The sequence below is a fragment of the Herpailurus yagouaroundi genome, unplaced genomic scaffold (genome assembly GCF_014898765.1).
Source record: "Herpailurus yagouaroundi ecotype Mexico unplaced genomic scaffold, PumYag 193, whole genome shotgun sequence".
Classification (NCBI taxonomy): Eukaryota; Metazoa; Chordata; class Mammalia; order Carnivora; family Felidae; genus Herpailurus; species Herpailurus yagouaroundi.
The window spans coordinates 4,052,677-4,058,183 of NW_024412424.1; the positions used below are offsets into that span (position 1 = coordinate 4,052,677).

The 5,507-nt window shown below is 50.8% G+C and overlaps 1 long non-coding RNA gene across 1 annotated transcript in view; it reads left to right on the forward strand.

Moving 5' to 3' along the window:
* Positions 1-130: 130 nt before the first annotated feature.
* LOC121011088 (uncharacterized) overlaps positions 131-5,507 on the forward strand; it is a 14,133-nt gene continuing 8,756 nt past the window's right edge. The window contains exon 1 of the long non-coding RNA XR_005781486.1: positions 131-944. This is a non-coding gene — a long non-coding RNA (uncharacterized LOC121011088). The remainder of the gene's footprint in view (positions 945-5,507) is intronic.

Below are 5,507 nucleotides of genomic sequence, written 5' to 3' on the forward strand. Positions count from 1 at the left end.
GGGGGTTCCACGCGCCGGGCCGGGCGGGACGCGCGCGGGGTGTCGGCCTGGGACCCTGCCGCCTGCGCGCGGCCCGGCCCAGGGCGGAGCGGTGGGTTGCGGGAGCCGCGCGGGCCGGGGGTGGGGGGTGGGGAAGGGGGCGGAGAAGGTTAGCCCGGCCGCGGGGCGGGGAGCTTGCCCACGCGTGCGACTCCGGGCGGAGGAGGCGCCGTGGGACAACAGCGTCCTCGCATCCCCTGGTCACGCCGAGGGCTGAGCCTGCGAGTGCTCACCTGGACCCCTCTTGTTTTACAGAAGGGGAAACTGAGGCCGAGAGACACCCCCCCCCCATCACCTCCCAGGCCACCCCACAAGCCAGGAACAGGACTCCGGGCCACTAGGCTTTCTGCCTTTCCACGATGTCTCTTAAAATCAATCTCAAATCTGCAGAGTTTCTTTTTTAATACGCCTCGGACACGTTAGAGCCACTTGGTATTCTGAAGGCAGGCAGAACCCGGAGGAAAACGCCAGGCACTCCACACGAGTTTTGGGTGGGGATGGGCTGGCGGCAGTGTGAGCCTCGCAGCCCTGCGGCTCCGAGGGAGGGGTCGCGAAGGGGTGTTTCACTCCCAGGAAGCCGCTGCTCCCGTGCAGGGCCCCCACCTGGCCGGCAGAGGAGCATTTGTCTGTACAATCCGTGTCAAGGGACAGTTCATCCCTTTTAGGATAGACAGTAGGTTGGGAGAGGCCTGTCAAGAATAAGGAGCCACAACCAGTTATATTTTAAGAACACTTTCCTAGTTGATTTGGCCTCTTACACTTGGCGGGAAAATCACTGATGCCCTCCAAGAGAATGACCTATGGTTTAAAGCCATCGTGCTCCCTGAGCACCAACTCTTTCTGAGGCTGGAAGCCGTGGAGGGACCCACCGGCAGGAAGCAGTCAGCAAAGTGGGCCTCACTGAGGTGAGTTTCCTGAACGGAACTATATTGCTAGGCGTCATGGCTGATGACATTTCTGGAAGCTGAGCATTATTTCTAACAACGAGTAAAAGCAGGTTGAGAAAGATGTAAAAACAGCCTCAAAATATCTGAACCTACCTGGCCTCTTTCCAGCTGGGCAAGTCATTATTCTGACGTGGCCTTGGTTTCCCCATCTGAACAGTGAGGTCGGTGGTACCTGCCCAGCAGGGATGCTAGGATAAATGCACCCAACCCAGTGTCCATCTGTCTGTCCACAGAAGTGCTTCCGTGTCCAGTGGTGGCTGCTGTGATGTCCTTACTATTAGTCCTGTCAGAACTGGCTGTCTGGAAGGGTCCTTGGTTTCTATAGAAATGATACATTTCCCCGAGGGACTAGGACTCCCCTTTTGTTTAAGCCCTCATCGGTTTTCTGCTGGGAAGTGATGCTCCCAGAGAGAATGATGTGCATTTTCATGCTTCTATTAAAAATTACTCTTCCTTTAAAAGCCTTGCACGTCAGGAACTCTTTTGACTGCCTTTGGGGGACTGAGCAAGGGGGGCCTGGGAACAGCCCCAGAACGTCAGGTGATGTGAGGGCCGAGAGAGGCCCAGTCTTCAAGGGGTGCGTTCTAAGCTTGGCCACTGTGTACAATAGTGGGTGACGCTCTCTAGGGTTTCGGCCAGAGGTGGGGGCTCCCTGGTTTTGTCTGTGCAGCAGAGAAGGCGGCAGCAGAGGGAGAAGACAAAGATCTGCTTGGGGGGGGGGGGGGGCGCGGGGAGGCCAAGCAGTTTGCTGCAAAGTCATATCACCGTAGCCCCGTGTTCTGGCCACCGGCCTCCTGGCCTCGTTTCCAGCACATGCCACAGAGGTCCGACACTCACCCTCACTCAGAGGGACTGAAACTCTAGATTGATCTGCCTTCTTTTTGAAAAAAAAATTTTTTTCAACGTTTTTTATTTATTTTTGGGACAGAGAGAAACAGAGCATGAACGGGGGAGGGGCAGAGAGAGAGGGAGACACAGAATCGGAAACAGGCTCCAGGCTCCGAGCCATCAGCCCAGAGCCTGACGCGGGGCTCAAACTCACGGACCGCGAGATCGTGACCTGGCTGAGGTCGGACGCTTAACCGACTGTGCCACCCAGGTGCCCCTGATCTGCCTTCTTTTTGGACAGTTGGAATCGGGGAAGAAGAGGCAAACAGTGAAGTTAGTTTCTGTCCCGTTGACTGCTGTGTTACCAGCACTGAGAAGAGGACCTCACAGGGTAGGCAGAGGCTCAGAATTAGTGCCATGTCACCTTGTGGAGGTTGGGTTCCAAAGTCTGTAGGTGAGTTAGAGGATCTGGTGCAAACCTCTTTTATTTTGAGAAAAATTGTCAGTTGAGTTTCTTTTTGTCAGATGCGTGTTTTATAAACGTATGCGAATATGTTATAACCTGCCTACAATATGGCAGATAGTCTGTGCTTATATTCACGGCTTGTATTCCGTGCCACACTCTTTCTTGTATTTGAAATTAGCTCAAATTGATTTGTTCTTGATTTCTGTGAGGATTCTGTCTTTGGATATTTATGTTTTCTAAGGGGGTGAAAATTATTTTGGAAACCAAGTCCAAAGTGCTGTCTTATACACACAGTGATTTCCTTCCTCCAGTCCTTCAGTTCAAGTTCACAACATCCTGCTATGATCATTATATATAATATATATATATACACACATATATATTGTATATAATGTATATGTATATACATTATATATAATGTTTTTTATTCTTGAGAGAGAGAGAGACAGAGTGTGAGCAGGGGAGGGGCAGAGAGAGAGAGAGACACAGAATTTGAAGCAGGCTCCAGGCTCCAAGCTGTCAGCACAGAGCCTGATGTGGGGCTCGAACTCACGGCTGAAGGCGGCCTCTTAACTGACTGAGCCACCCCGGCACCCCTGTGTGTATTTTTTTTTTTACTGAACAGAGGAATACATTGTTTGGCTTACACCCCTAATTCATGATCAGCGATATAGTATTTATATATGAGATAATATGACTTTGTACCATTTGTGATAATATGGGTATGTAACATATATAAACAATAATATGACTTTGTGGCATTAAATAAGGGAAAATGTCATCTGTATGTTCTGTTGCCTTTACAGAATAATAAAAGTTACATATTTAAAATCATTAAAAACATATAACATATTGTATCATATGTTATAAACATATTTAGTATATTGCATTACAACTGCATTGTATAAAGGTTGGGAATCAGCAGAGGAAACAATGAGAACCCGAGCTACCTGGTCTCTACTTTTCTGTATGTGCATAATTCTCCTCCTCCTCCTCCTCCTCCTCCTTCTCCTCCTTCTCCTCCTCCTCCTCCTAAGTGTTTATTTATTTTGAGAGAGAGAAAGAGAGACAGAGCACAAGTAGGGGAGGGTCAGAGAGAGAGGGAGACACAGAATCCAAAGCAGGATCCAGGCCCTGAGCTGTCAGCACAGAGCCCCATGCAGGGCTTGAACCCATAACCACGAGATCATGACCTGAGCCAAAGTCGGATGCTTAACTGACTGAGCCATGAGCCACCCAGGTGCCCCATAGTTATTCTTTTCTGCGTTTTGCATACTCCCTAAAATGTGCAACAATTACTTCTGAAAAAAAAAAAAAAAAAAAAAAGAGAGAGAGAATTATAGGCGTGCCTGAATGGCTCAGTGGGTTAAGTGTCTGACTCTTGATTTCGGCTCAGGTCATGATCTCTGGGTTCATGGGACTGCGCCCCATGTTGGACTCTGCACTGTTATCGAGGATCCTGCCTGGGATTCTCTCTCTCCTTCTTTCTGCCCATCCCCTGTGCGTGCGTGCTCTCTCTCTCTCTAAGCAAATAAACATTTAAATTTTTTTTAACGTTTATTTATTTTTGAGACAGAGAGAGACAGAGCATGAACAGGAGAGGGGCAGAGAGAGAGGGAGACACAGAATCTGAAACAGGCTCCAGGCTCTGAGCTGTCAGCACAGAGCCCGACACGGGGCTCGAAGTCACAAACCGTGAGATCATGACCTGAGCCGAAGTCGGACGCTTAACCGACCGAGCCACCCAGGCGCCCCATAAGCAAATAAACATTTAAAAAGAGAGAGAGAATTGTATTAAAGCCTCACCCCCTTTTGCAACTGTTACTGTTTTGCTCTCTTCCTTCGGCCTGGCAGGGACCCCGAGGGCCAGCCAGGGACATAGGGTGCGCAACACTCCGTTGCTGACGGAGTGAGCTGGTGGGTTAAGAGCGCTGCCTGAGCTATAGGCAGAGACCTGCTCATATGCCGTGTGGTTCCCGGCCTGCTCTCCAATCCATCTCCTACCCCTTTCCGTGCCCCTCACCGGCTCTGTTCCAGGCGCACTGGCTTCCTTGCTGTTCCTGGGACGTGCAAACTCAAGGTCTTTGCCCCTGCTCTTCCCTCTGCCTGGGCGGCTCTTCTTTGTGACACTGCCTTTGCCGGCTCCCTGTTTCCCTCGGCTCTCTGCTGCGATGGAGGTTCCTCGGCGAGGCCCTTCTCGACGGCTCCTGTAAAACAGCACCATTGCCACTGTCCCCGTCACCACTTCCTGTGCACTGTTCCGCGTCTTCCTAGTGCTCACCGCCAGCTGACATACTCTTCTCGGTTTAACGTCTCTTTATTGGAATGTCTACCCCCCCCCCCAAAAGCAGGGCTTTCTCTGTTTTGTTTGGGGGAACAGTAAGAGGTTCGGTGATAGTTGGTGAATGAGTGAATTCCAAAGGCTGCCCGTCCAGCAGGTGGGATGTGGGTGGCGGTCTAGGGAGTTGAGAGGGACAGAGCCACACCGGTTCCCCAGCAACAAGACTGGTGTTTCCCTACCAGCCTGCGGGCGGGAGGCCGCCCACCAGGCCCTGCCCAGGGCTGGCTGTGGAACCCGGCCCCACGGGAGGACCACCCGGCCGGGCAGAGTCTGGCGCGGAGGGCTAAACTGATCTCATGAACCCTGGCCGCCCAGCTGCACCGAGGAGGGGCACGAGCTGGTGCAAGCCAAATTACTAGGAACGTTCCAGATGGACCCAGACCTTCCTTCTATCGATGTAAGGAAGAAAGGCAAATGAGCCTCCTTCCATCCCCCCAGATCCTGTAATTTATAGAAAACAAACGGAAGACTTTCAGCCATCCTCTGTTTTGTTCATAAAATACCGAGAGCACGTTTTTCCACACGGACCGTATTGGTAGAAAACAATCACCGAGGATTTCAAAGAAAATAATTAGTAATGTGGCACGGTAATTTCGTTCTCTTCGTTTCCTCTGCCCCTCCCCGGTATTAGCTAATTTTTCCTTGTACCGCCTATGAAGTAAGACCTAACAAAAAGATCTCTTTGGGTTATTTGAATTCCTTTTATCCAACGACCTCAGAGTGTTGCAGGTATAGTGATTCGTTAGTCCTCCCCTATTATGCGGGTGGAATTAAGATATTATTCCCACACACTGTAGACTGAGAAATAAGCAAGAACCACAAAAGCGTCGTAAAAATAGGACAGAGAAGAGACAGGCTCAGAAACCAGCGGCTCAGCCACATCAGA